Raw genomic sequence first — 16,898 nt, forward strand, 5'->3', positions numbered from 1 at the left:
GGAGGGGAAAAAAAATTGTTGCAATTGGTTTGTGGCAATGGATTGTCGAAATAGAGGGGAAAAAAATTGTGGCAATGAACTTTTGGCAATGGCATTGCCAAAATAAGAGGGAAAAAAAAAATTTGTTGCAATTGGTTTGTACCAATGGCATTACCGAAATAGAGGAAAAAAAAATTTTGTGGCAATGACATTGCCGAAATAGGAGGGAAAAAAAATTGTTGCAATTGGTTTGTGGCAATGGCATCGCCGAAATAGAAGGAAGAAAAAAAAAAGTGGCAATTGATTTGTGGCAATGACATTGCCGAAATAGGAGAAAAAAAAAATTGTTGCAATTGGTTTGTGGCAATGGCATCGCCAAAAGAGAGAGAGAGAGAGAGAGAGAGAGAGAGTTGTCTGAATATAAAAAAAAAAGTACGTATATTCTTATTCTTCAGTATTTTTTTGACCGAAGCAGTTTGGTTTGTGTGTATGTCATGTTCTTTCCTTTCGTATTGTAAAAGTACCCTATGAAACAAATAATGGTAGACTCAAGTACAATGAGTACATTGATTTTTATTCTAAAAAAAGTACATAGATTCTTACAATACGAAATGGAAGAAAAAAAAATTGATGTGTACGCTATAAACAAAAACAAAAACAAAAAATGTACATAGATTCTTATAGAAGAAAAAAATGATTGATGTGCACGTTGTAAACAACAAAAAAAAAAAAAAAAAAAAAAAAAAAAACAAACAAACAAACAGATAAAGTATATAGATTCTTACAATAGGAAAGAAAAAATTGATTGATGTGCACACTGTAAACCAAAAAAAGCGAAGAAAGTACATAGATTCTTACAATATAGAAGAAAAAAAAATGTTTGATGTACACGTTGTAAACCAAAAAAAGCAAAGAAAGTATATAGATTCTTACAATACGAAAGAAAAAAATGATTGATGTGTACGCTATAAACAAAAAAAAAGTAAAAAAAGTACATAGATTCTTATGTGCACGCTATAAACAAAAAAAAACAAAGAAAGTAAACAAAAAAAACAAAGATTCAATCAACCAATCACCTCAACTCATCATCTCATCTGATTCTTATTCTCTGCATGAAATATATTCACCTATTCATATCACGCCTAAATCTATCTTAGAGATTCTTTTTTGTCTTTTTATTTCTCCTCTTCGTAATAAAAGGCAAGGCAAGTGCCCTTGTCTTTTTATTTCTCCTTATTCGCTGAAGAATTGCATCTCCTCACAAAGTTAGGTTCTCCGATTGTTCAGTTACTCTTTTGCTTTGCTTCAGTGTGCATAACTAAGGTTTGTAAGTTTTTTGTTAATGTAAGTTTTTTTGCTTTGCTTATTAACTTGTTTTGCTAAATAACTTTGAACAGTGCCTATAACAACAATAAACTCCATTTTTTGCAATATTTAGCCAAAAGACTCCCAAATATGAGACAATTAAGATAATAATGAGCTCTGTGGCAGGACAGCAACAAAAGGCAGAATTTCTGATCAGCTAAGTGGAGAAAACCAGGACCAGTTGGAAGGAAATCTTCACCCTCAATTAAAATTGATCTAATATGGACCTTTCTCCTAGTCCACCCTTTCGAATATATATTATATCCATATATAAATATCATATCAGTGTCCTCAGTTAGGCGGGTAGGCCAATAAAGAGTAGTAGAAACAACTGAGCTCTTTTACATTGAACTTTCTTCTGCCCATGAAAGGTGAGCCTCATTAAACATATGATTCTTGCCTTCATAATTCAAGTGCGCGAAAATGACATCCCTATCGAGTTTGCTATAAGTTGGGGGATTTGGTAAGGTTTCCCAGGTACGCAATTTGGGGTCATAAACCTCCATCCAGCCAGAGAAACTATCTTTGGGTTGCAACCAACCCAAACCGCCGCCAAAAACGTATAGCTTACCATCAACAACAATGGTCTGACGTTTGTGTCTACGATATTTCATGGATGGAGCACGTTCCCAACCCTTGCCAGGACATTTAAGGTTGAGCATCCAGACATCGGTAGTGGGGATAGAGTGGACTATATTGAGAGGGTTGTCATGTGAGAGTGTGTAATTTTCGAAGAGAGAATTGAGAGAGTACGGGCTTGTTGATGGGCTAGTGTTGGCTTGTTGGATTTACTGGGTCATTAACTCTGATGGGTCTGATTATTCCCCTTCATTGTGGCAAAAATGGCCCATTACCATCAATTTTGGAAATAATTTGCTCAGAAACACTGTTTCCGAACTATATAGCAATCTACCACTTTTTCGGGCCTATAGCGGCGTTTTCCTGAAAAAAATTTTTATAAGTCCCATAACAGGTTCAAGGGGCCCTATAGTGGCGTTTTTAAGCCCTATAGTGACGTTTTTGGGCCCTATAGCGGCGTTTTCCTGCAAAATTTTTTTGTAAGTCCCATAACAGTTTCAAGGGGCCCTATAGTGGCGTTTTTAGTGACGTTTTTGGGCCCTATAGCGGCGTTTTCCTGCAAAATTTTTTTTATAAGTCCCCATAACAGTTTCAAGGGGCCCTATAGTGGCGTTTTTTAAGCCCTATAGTGACGTTTTCGGGCCCTATAGCGGCGTTTTCGGAAAAAGTGGTATTTCTCTAATTATTTCCGAAACAGTGCTCTGTTGCTAAATATTTCAAAAATTAATGCTAATGGACCATTTTTGCCCCTTCATTGTAATAGATAAATAAGCTATCCATTATGGCACATTATTTTGGGCCTTTGAAAGCCCAATCAAGAGGGATGGGTCCGCAAGGATGGAAAGTATGTGATTCTAATTTCTAAGAGAGGCTACGCTGGTTTGTGGGTTGGGAAAGCATAGCAATGTTATAGGTGAATCACCATTGAAAAGTTTGGTTAGGAAAAGCACAAAACAATTTCAAACAATACTAGCCCATAAGGTAGTAATTCATGTGATGCTAAGAATATTTTGCCACTATCTTTATTTCAAACAATTTAATAATTCCACATAAGGCAGTAATTCATTAGACATCAATTAGGAGTGTGAAGCTATCGTATTGTGAGTGTCTGAAACAGCGAGCCCAACATACTTATCACCAACATCAAGACCAACCAAACGACCACGTTTTACTGCTTTTGACGTGAGCAAATCATGGAACAAGTTCAACGGCTTCACGTACCTCATTAATCAACCAGACCCTTCAACAACAAAAAAACAAAACCTTTTATTTGCCACTCTGTGAAATACGTTATACGCAAATTAACATTACAAAAATGAACAACATGGGCAATAATATTTTTACTTCCAAAATGCAAAGAAATAAACCCGTTTTTTTTTTTTTTACTTCCAACATGGGCGCACATTCAAGTTCTCATGATTCAAACCATCAACAACGTCTCTTAATTTATCCTTTAAAGTCATTGATCCACGTGCTTTTTTTATGGCTTTGTTAACTTTTGTCAGAGCTGGAATACTGGGCAATGGAGGGAACTCACGAATATACTCCTTTAGGACAACCTTGTTTTTCAAAACAAGTTCTTCCAAAATTTTCACCACTCTATCCAAATTATTTGAAGGATGTTCTCTATCTCTAAAAAAGGAATAAGAGCAGCAAAAAATTGAGAAATTAAATGTTTCGTGCTGGATGGTGATACTTTCACTAGCTGCTCAATGAAGAAATGCAAGATGGAGAGACCCTCACTAAGTACTTGTGAACTTCCCTAGAGCTTGATACCTTTTCCTTATCTCATCAGAATCATCCCCATCCAGCAAGCAAACAAGTTCATCCAAGAGTGCAGGTAATGCAGCTGCAAATATTTCTTGCTTGTCAGAACCAGTATGATCATGGTAAAATTGCAAAGCTGAAAGTAACTCCTGGACTGGCCATCGGCTTGATGGAGAATTAACAAAAGCAAGCACTTTTGGTAGCCAATTAACTACCAAAGGCACCATTTCAGTATTGCTTGGCCAATTCATATAAGGTGTCAATTGCTTGATCATTATCCTGCTGAGACACCACAAGCTTTGGAAGAACAATAGGAATCATTTTCCTCACAAGGTCTTCAGTTTCAACACCGAAAACAGCTTCTACAAATTCTTTGACCATTTTTGGACGGCTGGCAAGCCTCAGAGATAAATAATCAAATAGTTCATTACAAATATGAACGACTTTTGATAGGACTAGTTCAAATCCTCCTTTAAGATGAAAGTAGCACGATTTGTGTATTAACCTTGATGCATTCATTCTCACTGTCAAATGTGGATTATCAAACTGGTCGACCAACAAGAAAAGTTGACTGTCGATATCAACTGCAATCATAATTTCAGCTGTAGATTCCAAAAGAGTATCAAAGATCTGGGGATCTTCAGCAGCTGATAAGGCATATTTAATAATGTCCAAAAATGTTCTTTGATTTTAGTGGGTTTCTCCTCATCACAAAATAGACAATGTAAAATCAGATCCTCAATCCCGAGGAAGGAATTTTTCTGAGTACAAAATGCTTCTCTTACAGCCTTTTTTCTGTTAAGAAGCAAAAATTCAATACATTTAGTCCATTCGGATCTTGTTTTAAGCAGAATATCTGTATTCCTATGTATAAGGATCCGTCGAATTATGCCCACACAGGAAACTTGAACCTCTTCTGATGACTCATCATAAAGAAGCTTAAAAATGAGAGATTGTGGGTGGAGAAAATTACGGTCCAAACTAATTTCTGTCCTTTGCATATCAGGTTGATGTATAATTTTTTAATATAGTTCAGGATTGTGTGCAATGCTTCTGTCACACTTTGAACACCAGAATCCTTGTAGTAAATAATCAACTGTCTGACTATGTTTCTCATTGTTTATATTCAGAAATAATTTGCATGTGCTTTTGGAAAGACCATCTACAGCATTACAAGATTCATAGAGGCATGACAAAAAACCAAGAGTAAGGGGAATAATCTATATAATACTAAAAGCTGAGACGTAGCATTTAATGTTGCTACCCTCTCATTGAGCCACATCAGCAGCTACGTCATTACCAACATTTTTTTTTTTTTTTTCTGAATTTCTCTTATAATTTAAAATGCATTTCCTAAATTTTAATATAATAAAAGAAAAATGACCCCAACCTTATCTCTACCATAAAACCCAATCTTTATAGCTTTAATTATAGACTTTTATCTCACGTTAATGATGACTAGCATGAAGCCCAAACCTATATGTAATCCACCATAAAGCCCAAACCCAGCCGAATGGTCTTTAATTTTTAACGGCAAAAAAACCCTTTGTGTCTCCCCATCTTTTGCTTTACTCCTGTTTCACGGTTTCAAGCTTGCTAACTGCAGTCTCTTTCTCTTCCAAAGACAGTTTCAAATCTTCACAGTTCAGACTTCAGATTCATAATGCCAGGGCTCTCACGGTTCTTCCTTCCTCCAGATGTTCAAGTCCTTTCAATTGCTGCCGTTTCAGAAAAACCAAAAGGTAGGGTATTTAACGCAAGGTGAATTTTTTACGGTCTCCATGTATCTTTTAGTTTTGTTTTTAATTTTTCCATTCTACTTATCTTTCAACCTTGCAATGCCACGACTACACAATTGAAGAGCTCATCACCAAGAGCTTCAACAACGTCATCTAGCAATCAGATTGGCTAGATGAATATGGAGAAAGGTACATCATGACAACAATACCTATTCTTTCTCCCTCTCTCTCTTTGGTATTGGAACATCCACGTTTCATTTTTTAATCCTTTTGGGTTTTCAATTCTGGCATATTTTTATTTTATTTAGTTTCTCAATTTTTGGAATTCTTTTTTTTTTCTTTGGTTTCTTAATGCCGCACAAGTGTTTGAAGAAATGCTTAAACTGAACTTTGGATTGGATGTGTGGAACCCAATTGCTTATGCATGTGCAATGCTATTTACATATTTCTTTTAAATTTTGTTGTCGATTGTGATATCAATATTAGTTCTTTGGAAATTTGGTTTTCTTTTTAATGATGTGGTTTTATTCAAGTATATGTATGTGAGATTGACCTATGTAAGCTCTACATATATATTTATATTGGTATATTCAATTTGTGTTTGCCAATTGGGTTTGTGTGTGGCCTTGGGTCCTTGCTATCTAATTGTAACTTTCTCTCCCTCAAAAGGCTGAAAACTTTGTTATATTGAGTTATTTGGGTTTCATTTGAATGGTTTTCACTGTTTTTTACCGGTAAACTTTGGCTTTGGGAATTTTTTTTTTTTTTTTTTTACAAATTTTCTGTTAATAGAGCATATTTACACTCAAAATTTGTTGGGTTAGTAAGTGAAGGGTTCTAGTGTTGATTAGCTTCTTATTTCTGGTTTTTAGGGTGCATATACTTTATAGGAATTTGTAAATGTTTTGGTGTTTTGGTTGCTTTTTGTTCAAGTGAATTTCATGTAAGTGTGGTTGAGATTTGTAATAGAAATTGGATGTGAAGTTGACCACAAAGCACTTGCATGCCTTAAAATCAAATCCACCATCTGGTATGGTTGTGCATATTCTACCTCCAATTCTTAGAGTACGGGTAATGTCCTCTTCAGACTTATCAATCTTTGAAGCCTTTTTAGTTACATGATAAATCATTTCATCTTGGGTCTTTCACATCTTAATTCCCCAGAAACCATTATTTTCCATAAATTCAACCATTAGTGCAAATTGTTCAATGTTGATTGGCTTTTGAAAGGTTAGGCCTAACAAGTTTTCATGGGGAATTCAATTGCCGACTTTGGTAAGTTGGGTCCATCAAATTAACAAATCATTTTTTTTTCATGAGTCCTTCATTTGCTACTTAATATAACATTGCAAGTGAGATTTTAGATGGTGGTTTGTTCTAAACCTCATGGATGCTATTTCAATGCAAAGGACCTGGTCACTTTCTGAACATGTCAGCCAAGCAAATTATAAGTTTGAATTTCTCGGTTGCAGTTAATCATTTTTTTTTAGGAGGGGGGGGGGGTTATTTTCAATTGCAAAAATTAGGAACTTTTCTATGCAATTTGGATTTTTTATATGAAAATTTCAATTTAGGACCATTAGCTATTTAGGTTTTGCAATGTTAGTCCATAACTGCAGCTCCTAAAACATGGCAATGGTAGCCACCTATTTCTCCTCATCTCAAAATGAATATAGCGCTCACCTTTTTCAAAAAGCCACCAATTATGCAGGTTTGGGCATTATTGTTAAAGATAGTTATGGTTCTCTTATTATAGTCCATACTGAATTAATTCCTTGCCAAAGATTGTGGATGGCTACCATAGCTATGTTGAGAGCATCATACGCTTTAATTTAATATTTTCATTTGAATACAGCAAATTGATTTACAAAGCAAGCAGTGTTATGGTCAAGGGTGAAAGTTTTTTTTAATTTAGATCCTTTGGCATATTTTGATATGATTAGGCAAGGTCACTGTGCAAAATCCATTGTACCATTTAGAGTACTTAATATTTTGCATTTCTTACTCTATGCAAATTGAGTGCATTTGATTTTATTTGTAGGAACTGAGGGCAACAATACCAAATCACAAGAAAAGGTGGTGGCATTGATGAATAACTACCAAATTTGAAAGCCATTGAAGGTACTCCCTTTCTCTATCTCTCTTGCCTTTATTTTTTTTTTCTTTGAACTGTATATGGAGGTTGCATTGGACTTGGCCAATACACCACTCAAAAATTATGACAAACTGTATGAAAAATTTGGGGGGGGGGGGGACCTCTTCCTTTTTTTATGGACCATACAATAAGGGTAAGTTTGTATTTTTAAGATTTTTCCTTAATGTTCCATTTTTTAGGTTTTAAGTAGTTAATGAAGAGAGACACAACTTGATTATTTACTATTTAATGGTCCTTTCTTCTTTTCTTTATTTGGTTCTGTTGTGTGGATTGCAAATTGTCAAAGTTGAACTTTAATCTGAAGGAAAATTACTGGCTAGGGTGCCTCAACGATATTTTGGAGCGTGGGATGCTTTTTTCACTATAGTGAGGAAGGTCAGTTTACTTTCTATAATATTGTGCCTTTTGTTTTCCATATCTCAATGCATTATTTCTAATACCTTTCAAAAATTAGGATCTCTATGGACTGATCTCAGAACCTCTAGCTTTATTAGGTAAATCAATTAATTTATGAGAGGTTTATGTGTAGATTACTGTGTAGAAGTCAGATTAAATCTCTTGAGAGGTTTATGCTTTAAAAGAATGGAACGGTCGACTCTTGAGATTAAATCTCTTTTCCTCCACTCTTTGTTTGCTAGGTGTTCTGCTTTCACTTCTTTTTCTTGCTCTAATCTTTTTGTTATGCTTGATCATTGTAATTTTTGATCTTGATGTAAATCTTTCCATGTACACTCCTGATGTACTTGGGGCTTTTGTTTTATGAAATATCGTTACTTATTAAAAAAAAAATTTAATAAATAAATAAAATACGATGTAGAAGTTAGATGGATACAAGGAGAACAAAGAGATTGCAGAGAAATGGGTTCAACTATTAGTACTCCCTATTTCTTAGTCACAGCTATGAATGCAATGGACACATTCAGTTGATAAAAATTAACTTTACAAATTAGTTGGTTAGAAATATGAGGTATCATAATTGCAAATCATTTATAAAATCCTTGACATGAATAAAGGAATTTTCTTAGAGTGATTTGTAAGTAGATTTTAATACAATAGAAAAATAAATTTAAATTTCCATTTTTTATGTTGGGTATGATTTGGTGCACATCAATCAATCATTACATTCATGCTTTGTTCATAATTTCTTTATATAATGTTATCAAATTAATCCAAGATGTGGAAGGAGTTGAACTATGTGGTACCCTTAAAAGTTTTGTTGACTTAGCAGCATGTTAGTAGTACAATTTAGTTCTTTCTCTTCTTCTTTAAACAATTTTTATAAGTAATGGAAGGATTATTCACTGATGGGACAGGTTCTTTGGATGACTTGGAGATGGGAAATAACACAAAATTAAGTGTAGAGAATACTCAACTAAGCTAGAAGGTTTTTAAGTAGTTTATTAGTTTCTCATTTGCTTTACTGTTTATCTTGGCTGTTAATGTATGTTTAGATTGCAATAATGAAAATTGGTTTATAAGAGATGAGGGCATTTACCAAGTTATTGTTTTCATTTGTCAAGGATACCACCTTCTTTGAGATCCATGGTGTGGTTGATCTGAAGAGAACACGCTATAAGGAAGTAGATAATTGTAACATTTATTCATGCATAATTTGCAGAAAGAAACAACTACAAGTTTACAACATAAAGGTAAGTTAAATGATTTGTAATATAAATGCACAGACCCATAAGATAGTTGGAGAGGATTGGATAATCTACCAATGGCTTCTTTGCTATATTACATGGAGAATCATGCTAAGATTAAGTACTGGTAATGATCTTTTTGTGCAAGGATAATTTGTAATTAAAAATATATATGTGCAACATAACAGTATGACATAAATGTTTTGGTTTACAGACTCATCAAGTTTAAATGTCGAGGTGCTTCAATTCTAGGGGTAGTAGCTCGAGGTGAAATGCAGTCTTATGTTAAAGCTTGGACAAAGAAATTTAATTTGAATGATCCTTTAATGGCAGAAGCAACGGTCATCAAAGGATCACTATAATCAAAGGGTTGGAGCATATGGTTTATTGTGTAGGGTCTGTGGCATTATTATGAATCCAATGGATGAATATTTTTAATAGAGGAGTTTAAACAGATACTTTGATAGGTACAATCTCTCTCTCTCTCTCCAACATGAGTTGTAATGAAGCTGAAAAGGATAGAAGTTGTTAACATGCATATTCTTTTGAAAAGTTTTGAGAATACAATGTATTTAAATAGATATTTCAAAGTATCTTACCCGTGCATCGCACGGGTTAGCGACTAGTATTCTTAAAACTTCTCATTCTTCTTTTTCCCCAATAACCTGCAAATTGAAAGAGAGAGGTAAACAAAAAAGCAATTAAGTTAGAACTTAGAAGTCCTTCCATTGGATAATTTTAAGCACTAGAAGCACAAACAAATCAAGGAACAATAACTTAAGTGCATGTGCATCCTGCTTTGCTGCTCACTTGAACTAACAGGATTCTAAAATATGAGAGTACAGCTACTGAACAGAAAATAACACAAAATTTCAGCTGACCATTCAGGCACAACTATGACCCCTGGAAAAAAGAATATAATATATTAATATATATGTATATGTTGGTGTACGTCTTTGTAGGTAGGAATGCATGTATACATATATATGTATTGAATATTTGAAATGTTTTATTCTATCTAAACTCTATGCACAACTAGTTCAAAGTGGAGAAATACGTTTGGATTTTATCAAGTGATATGATTACGCAAACCATCCAAAAATATTTATGGGAGGTGGTCATTGCCTACAACTCAAATTGGCAAAAACCATGAAAAGCTTCTATAAAGGATTTTTCACAAGGCTAATACTAATATTACTAATACTATAGATGATTTTTTTTTTATTGGTAATTTACGCACACAACTAGAGGGTTTAGAACCCACAACCTCACCCTCCATTCCATTATTATAGAAGGAGGAAGCGCCATTTGAGCAAGAGCTCATTGGCACAGAAAAAATTACACCATGAAAAACAAACGCGCTTTGCATGAAACCAAATCTGCAATCTAATTGTTATAAAAATAAAAAAATAAAACTGCAACCTAATTCCTCTATTTCCCTCCCTCCCTCCCTCCAAGCAAAAGCAAAACAAAAAAGAGAAAAAACACCAGATATAAATTACTAGCATAACTAAGATTTAGTACCCATGTCACAAGGCACTGCTGTCCACGTCGCAGTGTATCATCAACAGGTTTACGACCAGTCAAGAGTTCCAGCAGGACAACACCAAAACTGTAAACATCACTCCTTGAACTCAGCTGCCCAGTCATTGCATATCTGCCGTTCAAAGTCAGAAAACTTAGGCTTGATGTGTATTGAAAAGGTGTCTTCTTCAAAGTGATAATTAGAAGTGAGACAACATGCCCAATGAAGTATTCGGTAAAAAATAATGACAATTTATTACTTAGGTTGAATGAGCTCATACCGATTCTTGACCTGACCAGCATTTTCTTTTTCCTCTTTCCAGTACTTTCATTGTAATAAATTAACACATTATTTCTTCTTGTTCAATAAGATGAAGATTGAGATTTTATATGTTTTCCGTTGTAATCAAACACAAAAAGATGAGAAGCACCTATCTGAAAGACCCAGGAAAATCTTAGTCTGGAGCATGATAACCAAAGGTGCCAAGTACACGAGTGGAATGAAGGCGCATTATCAGGGGCTTCATTTGATAAATCAAAATCAGCAATCTTTGAGACATCATCATCAAAAAGCAGTATATTGCTGGACTTGATATCACGATGGATGATATGAGGTTGTGCGTTCTCGTGTAATTAACTAATTATTCAAGTCCTCTTGCTGCCCAACAGCAATTTTAACTCTTTGTGCCCATGAGAGAACTGAGCCTGGAAGTGCTCCTTTGACACCTTTTTGTCCTGTAGTAACAAATTGAAAAACATTTTCTGTATCAGAAATGTTATGAAAGATATGCACCCACAAAATTTGATTCTGACACTAATGAGTTGCCTCCCTACCAATAGATGTCAATTCTCCTTAAGTGGATTTTAGAACATGGTCAAAGAGTCCTTTGAGTCAACTCATATTAGTCTAAAACCACAAGGGTTCAATAAATATTATCCATTATAAAATAAATAGTTCAGCGACCAATAAGAAAATGCTATACACACACAAACACAACAACAACAACAACAACCACCAAACCTTAGTCTCGAATTTTTTGGAGACAGCCATGAATCCTCAACAAAGAGCCTTGGTTGTTATTCTATACTATCCAAAATCATACTTTCTGTCACCTCCTTAATTGGCACGTTCTTTTTTACTATTTCTATTTTAGATCTTCCTTCACCTTTTTCCATTCTCTCTACTTGAATCGACTTCATCTTCCTAATACTACACATGACCAAAATCTCAAGCAAGACCCCATCATCTTTTCATCAATAGAGATTGCCCCTATCTTTATGGTTCTATCTTTCTGTTAGTTTTTTAGATCCCTTAAAACACAATTGGATTAACCTAGTTAATTAGTCAAGTTGTTACTTAGTCTAAATTCCAAGTCTAGGTTATCACAATCAAATAATCATATCATGCATAGCAATGGAAAATAAATAAGACAATGATATGATCACCCAGAAAAACCAAACCGGTAAAAAACCTGGGAAGAATTTAACCTAGCTATCCTCGAGGTAAAAAGCAAATCCACTAGAAAGAATCGAAATTCATACAATAAGACTTACAAGCCCCCACGCTCGACTTCTTATTGCTACCAACCAGTAGAACTTACTGACACGACCACGTGTAAGTTCCGAATCCACGGACTCCTTCTTTCTTTGGCCTTTGCAAAACACAAACACCCCCGTTTGTGACTTTGAGATCCCACTCAAAGGTTTAGCAACACAAACTCTCCTGTTTGTGACTCCAAGACCACCCTTGAAGGTTTAGATCATCAGGACCTTTGATGACTAGAGAAGGCAGCAACTTCTACAATACAAAATCTTGAGATTCTTCAAGGAATAGCACCGGTAGAAGACATAAGAGAGCTTTTTAGGAACAAAACCCTAAATACAAAAGAGACACACTCTTTTCTCTCTGAAAAACTACATAAAAACGTGCTTAGGGTTTCCTTTATATACTGGGAGAAGTAGATTAGAAACCCTAATCCTAAATGGGCTTGAACTGCTGTTTGGGCTTAATTAAAATTCTGCAGATACGACTTTCGATCGATTGAGCTTGTCTTTCGATCGATCGAACCAGACAAATTATGAAATCTTTTTCCTGCAGCTTGTATGTTCTTGAATCTTGACTTGGATCACCTTGAGCATTGTCTAATAAAACCTATAGACTCTAAGATCTATATCTAGACAAGTTTGTGTTCACGATTTGCCAATTGTTCTAAACATTTAGAACCTAACAAACTCCCCCTTTGGCAATTCGTGACAAAACTTTCATACAAAATGAAATGCTCAAATACAAGAACAACCCAATACAATAAAATGTCCAATTACATCACAAATCCCCATCTAAGACTCCTAACCTAGAAGTTGCAAGAAGAGGTAGAAGGTCTTGATCAGAATGCACCTGTCTTTCCTGAAACACTCAACAAACACATCACCGCATGTGTGGAAAGAAAGACATATAAACAATAATATGAAACAAAATATAAAAAATAAAAGTAAATTCTAACTCTCCCCCTAAGTTAGATACATCAAAAAGTTTTTATATTCTCCCCCTAAACAAAACAAACAGTTCATCTATGTCTCCCCCTTTTTGTCACGTATTGACAAAGTCTACCTAATTAGAAGATAGACAGAAAATATACGCAACAGAATAAGAGACAATAGAGACAACTCCCCCTATGAAGAGCAACAACTCCCCCTAAGAACCACAAAGGTTAAAAAAAAAAAAATTCTCCCCCTATAAAAATAGGAAAAACAAAACAAGTTTTGGGGAAAAATAAAAGGGGCGGGGATAAAAAAAGACACAAACCAAGTTTAAAAAAAACTAAGTTGAGGATACACATTAAGAAAAGATATTCTTTCTTTCAATAAAATGCAAACATGGCACTATGTGACCCATAAACAGTTGCATGAGTAGAGAAAATATTTGCACATTGATTATCCACCATATCTCTTAAGAAAAATATTTTCTACAGTTCACACATAAAAAAGGCATATACTAGAAAGTACATAGCTCAAAAATTAATCAATCAATTTTAAATCAAGTTAAGTACCCAATTTAGCAAAGTGTATGCATGTTATGTGTGAAACAATGAGAGATATGACCGCAAAAACTGCAAGATGGATAAAAAAAAATCAATGCAATTCATGTGAATCCTAAACATAAATGATGCATGGAAAAATCAAATTTTTGAAAAAACAGAGCAATTTAATGCATAAACTCCTCAAAACACAATATTTCATGAATGAAATGCATGAGTATGAGATTAAAAGTTTTTAAAAGAAACTTGAATTCAACCCAGATCTTCCAAAATCAAGATTTTCAATCAATTTGTCCTCAAAGCGCAAACATTAAACACATTTTGCATTAAAATCAAGAACTTTTCAATCTTGGATGGCCAAAACAAGATCACACACAATATAATGTACCAAGTTTAGCAAAGAATAACTTGTGTAGTGTGTGTAACTAGTAAAAGCTTGAAAAACATGTGAGGTGATATGTAAATAGAAATCAATCACAAAGTCTACAAAATTTATCACAAAGAATTTAAAAGAGACTATCACCTAAAGAGTTACATCATATAACTCCCACATCTCCTAGATCATAAGCTTGCAATCATGTAAGTTTCTTAAATTTATGCCTCATAATATACACACCAATTTTAAGTCATGTGAGTTTGGCGTCAAGCCTAATAGTACACACCAATTTTAATTTTAAGAATTAAGCAATTTAAACCGAAGCTTCACCTTATGTTCTTTTCGTGCATGTGCTACACTTTCTCAAGTATAAAATCTTATGATATGCACTAAGGTGTTCATGATTAGCTAGTGAATAGTGGTGAGATGGTTATTTATGCCTTTCTCAAAAGGTTCAAGTCCGACAGTCAAAGACATGTGACTTCAAGATCAAGACAAAGTGATTAAAAACTATAAATATCTCCCACACAACATGTACTACAAAGTTTCAACTAGTAAAGTGCAATAAGTAAGCTCATCAAAGCTAAACAAGGTATATAAACTTGTTATGTAAAGATAATATGGCCAATCATTGATTATAAATCCAAGATGTGAAATACAAAACACAAAAATCTTTTTTGGTTTTAAAAAATTTATGACCAAAAACAAAAAGCACACATTATGCTAAATGAACAATGCAAATGCAATGCATGACAGTGCTTAACTAAGCTATAGAGGGTACACAAACAAGAAATATCAGTTTCTTAATTAACCCATGAATACATGTACAAACTAGTACATACTCACACAAAATCAGAAATAGCTTAGCACTTATTTAACACATACTATTCAAGTTTCTCCACAATGTCAAGCATGTTCTAAATCAAGAGAGAGATATCATAACTCATGTAATCCTCAAGAAAAATAAAACTAGACACAAAATAAAATATTTTTGTCTTTTTGAAAATTTTTCGATGTTTTTGGATTTTTTTTTAAAAAATAAAAAACAACCTAAAAAAAACACAACCAAAAACAAAAACAAAACACGTCCACAATTAATTGAAAGAATTAAATCAGGGACAAGTTAGCAACACTCACCTTGGAGAATCTTTTCTCACCCATCTAGCACGAGTCTTCAGCTTTGTAGGTGAAAATCTGTGTGAAGCAGAGTGTATTTGAGGGATTACACCAATCTTCTGAGAAAGATTGAAATCCTGCAAATTCCTTTCACAAGCCAACAAGCTCAATTTTTTCAAAATAATATGAAAAAATTTATATGGACTTATGGCAGGAGAAATATCATCACAAATCCTAAATTGAAACACAGAATGCTTAAATTTCAGTTTATGACAATTAGGACGAATGTGACCATGGACACTACAAAAGTGACAAACAGGAACAAATTTAGGAACATCAGTATTCCTAACAACAAATCTAGTCTCAGATTTTGGTTTTTGCCTCAACAAAGAACAATTTGGTCTAATATGACCAACAACACCACAAAGGTGACAGATAGGCACAAAAACAGATTTATTGTGTTCTCTAACAGTAGGTTTAGACATAGGTTTAGAAACATCAGCGTCAATATCAGAACTTTTACCTTTGTCTAACCTAGCAAAATAAGCATTTTCTTTATTATTCCTCTTGAAATGAGGGATATAAACTTTCTCAGTTTTAGGCTTAAGAGAAACAGAAACACTTCTGTTATCAACAGCAGGCTTAGTACTAGTTAAATTTTCAATTTTAGCTTTAGATTCAACTAACTTTTGTTCCAAGTTTTTCATCTTCTCATCTTGAGAGGAAATTTGATTTCTCAAAAATTCATTCTTTTTATTAGATTCATCTAATCTAACAATCAATTCCTTTTTTTCAAGATTAGCCAATTTTAACTCTTCCTTGAATTTCTTAGCAATTTTCATAAATTTCAATAATTCCTTACGAAGAGTTTCACAGGCATCAATAAAATCAACAGAAGCATGAGCAGAAACATGATTAGAAAGACACTTCAAATTTTCCATGACAACAGGGGTCAAGGATCAGCTCTTAGATCAAAAGATCTAAAACAAAAGAGCAACCCGCTCTGATACCACTTGTTTAGTTTTTTAGACCCCTTAAAACACAATTGGATTAACCTAGTTAATTAGTCAAGTTGTTACTTAGTCTAAATTCCAAGTCTAGGTTATCACAATCAAATAATCATATCATGCATAGCAGCGGAAAATAAATAAGACAATGATATGATCACCCAGGAAAACCAAATCGGTAAAAAACTTGGGGAGGATTTAACCTAGCTATCCTCAAGGTAAAAAGCAAATCCACTAGAAAGAATCGAAGTTCATACAATAAGACTTACAAGCCCCCACGCTCGACTTCTTATTGCTACCAACCGGTAGAACTTACTGACACGACCACTTGCAAGTTCCGAATCCACAGACTCCTTCTTTCTTTGGCCTTTACAAAACACAAACACCCCTGTTTGTGACTTTGAGATCCCACTCAAAGGTTTAGCAACACAAATTCTCCTGTTTGTGACTCCAAGACCACCCTTGAAGGTTTAGATCATCAGCACCTTTGATGACTAGAGAAGGCAGCAACTTCTACAATACCGAATTTTGAGATTCTTCAAGGAATAGCACCGGTAGAAGACATAAGAGAGCTTTTTAGGAACAAAACCCTAAATACAAAAGAGGCACACTC

The 16,898-nt window shown here is 34.3% G+C and overlaps 1 long non-coding RNA gene across 1 annotated transcript; it reads right to left on the reverse strand.

Annotated features, from left to right (window-relative positions):
- Positions 1 to 9,864: 9,864 nt before the first annotated feature.
- On the reverse strand, positions 9,865 to 11,478 carry LOC115968048. Its single transcript, XR_004086642.1, has 3 exons — positions 11,033 to 11,478; positions 10,752 to 10,884; positions 9,865 to 9,892 (listed from the first exon to the last, which is right to left on the reverse strand). It is a non-coding gene; the product is annotated as an uncharacterized LOC115968048 (long non-coding RNA).
- Between the last annotated feature and the right edge of the window lie 5,420 nt (positions 11,479 to 16,898).

This window comes from Quercus lobata, chromosome 11 (genome assembly GCF_001633185.2).
Source record: "Quercus lobata isolate SW786 chromosome 11, ValleyOak3.0 Primary Assembly, whole genome shotgun sequence".
In the NCBI taxonomy this organism is placed as follows: domain Eukaryota; kingdom Viridiplantae; phylum Streptophyta; class Magnoliopsida; order Fagales; family Fagaceae; genus Quercus; species Quercus lobata.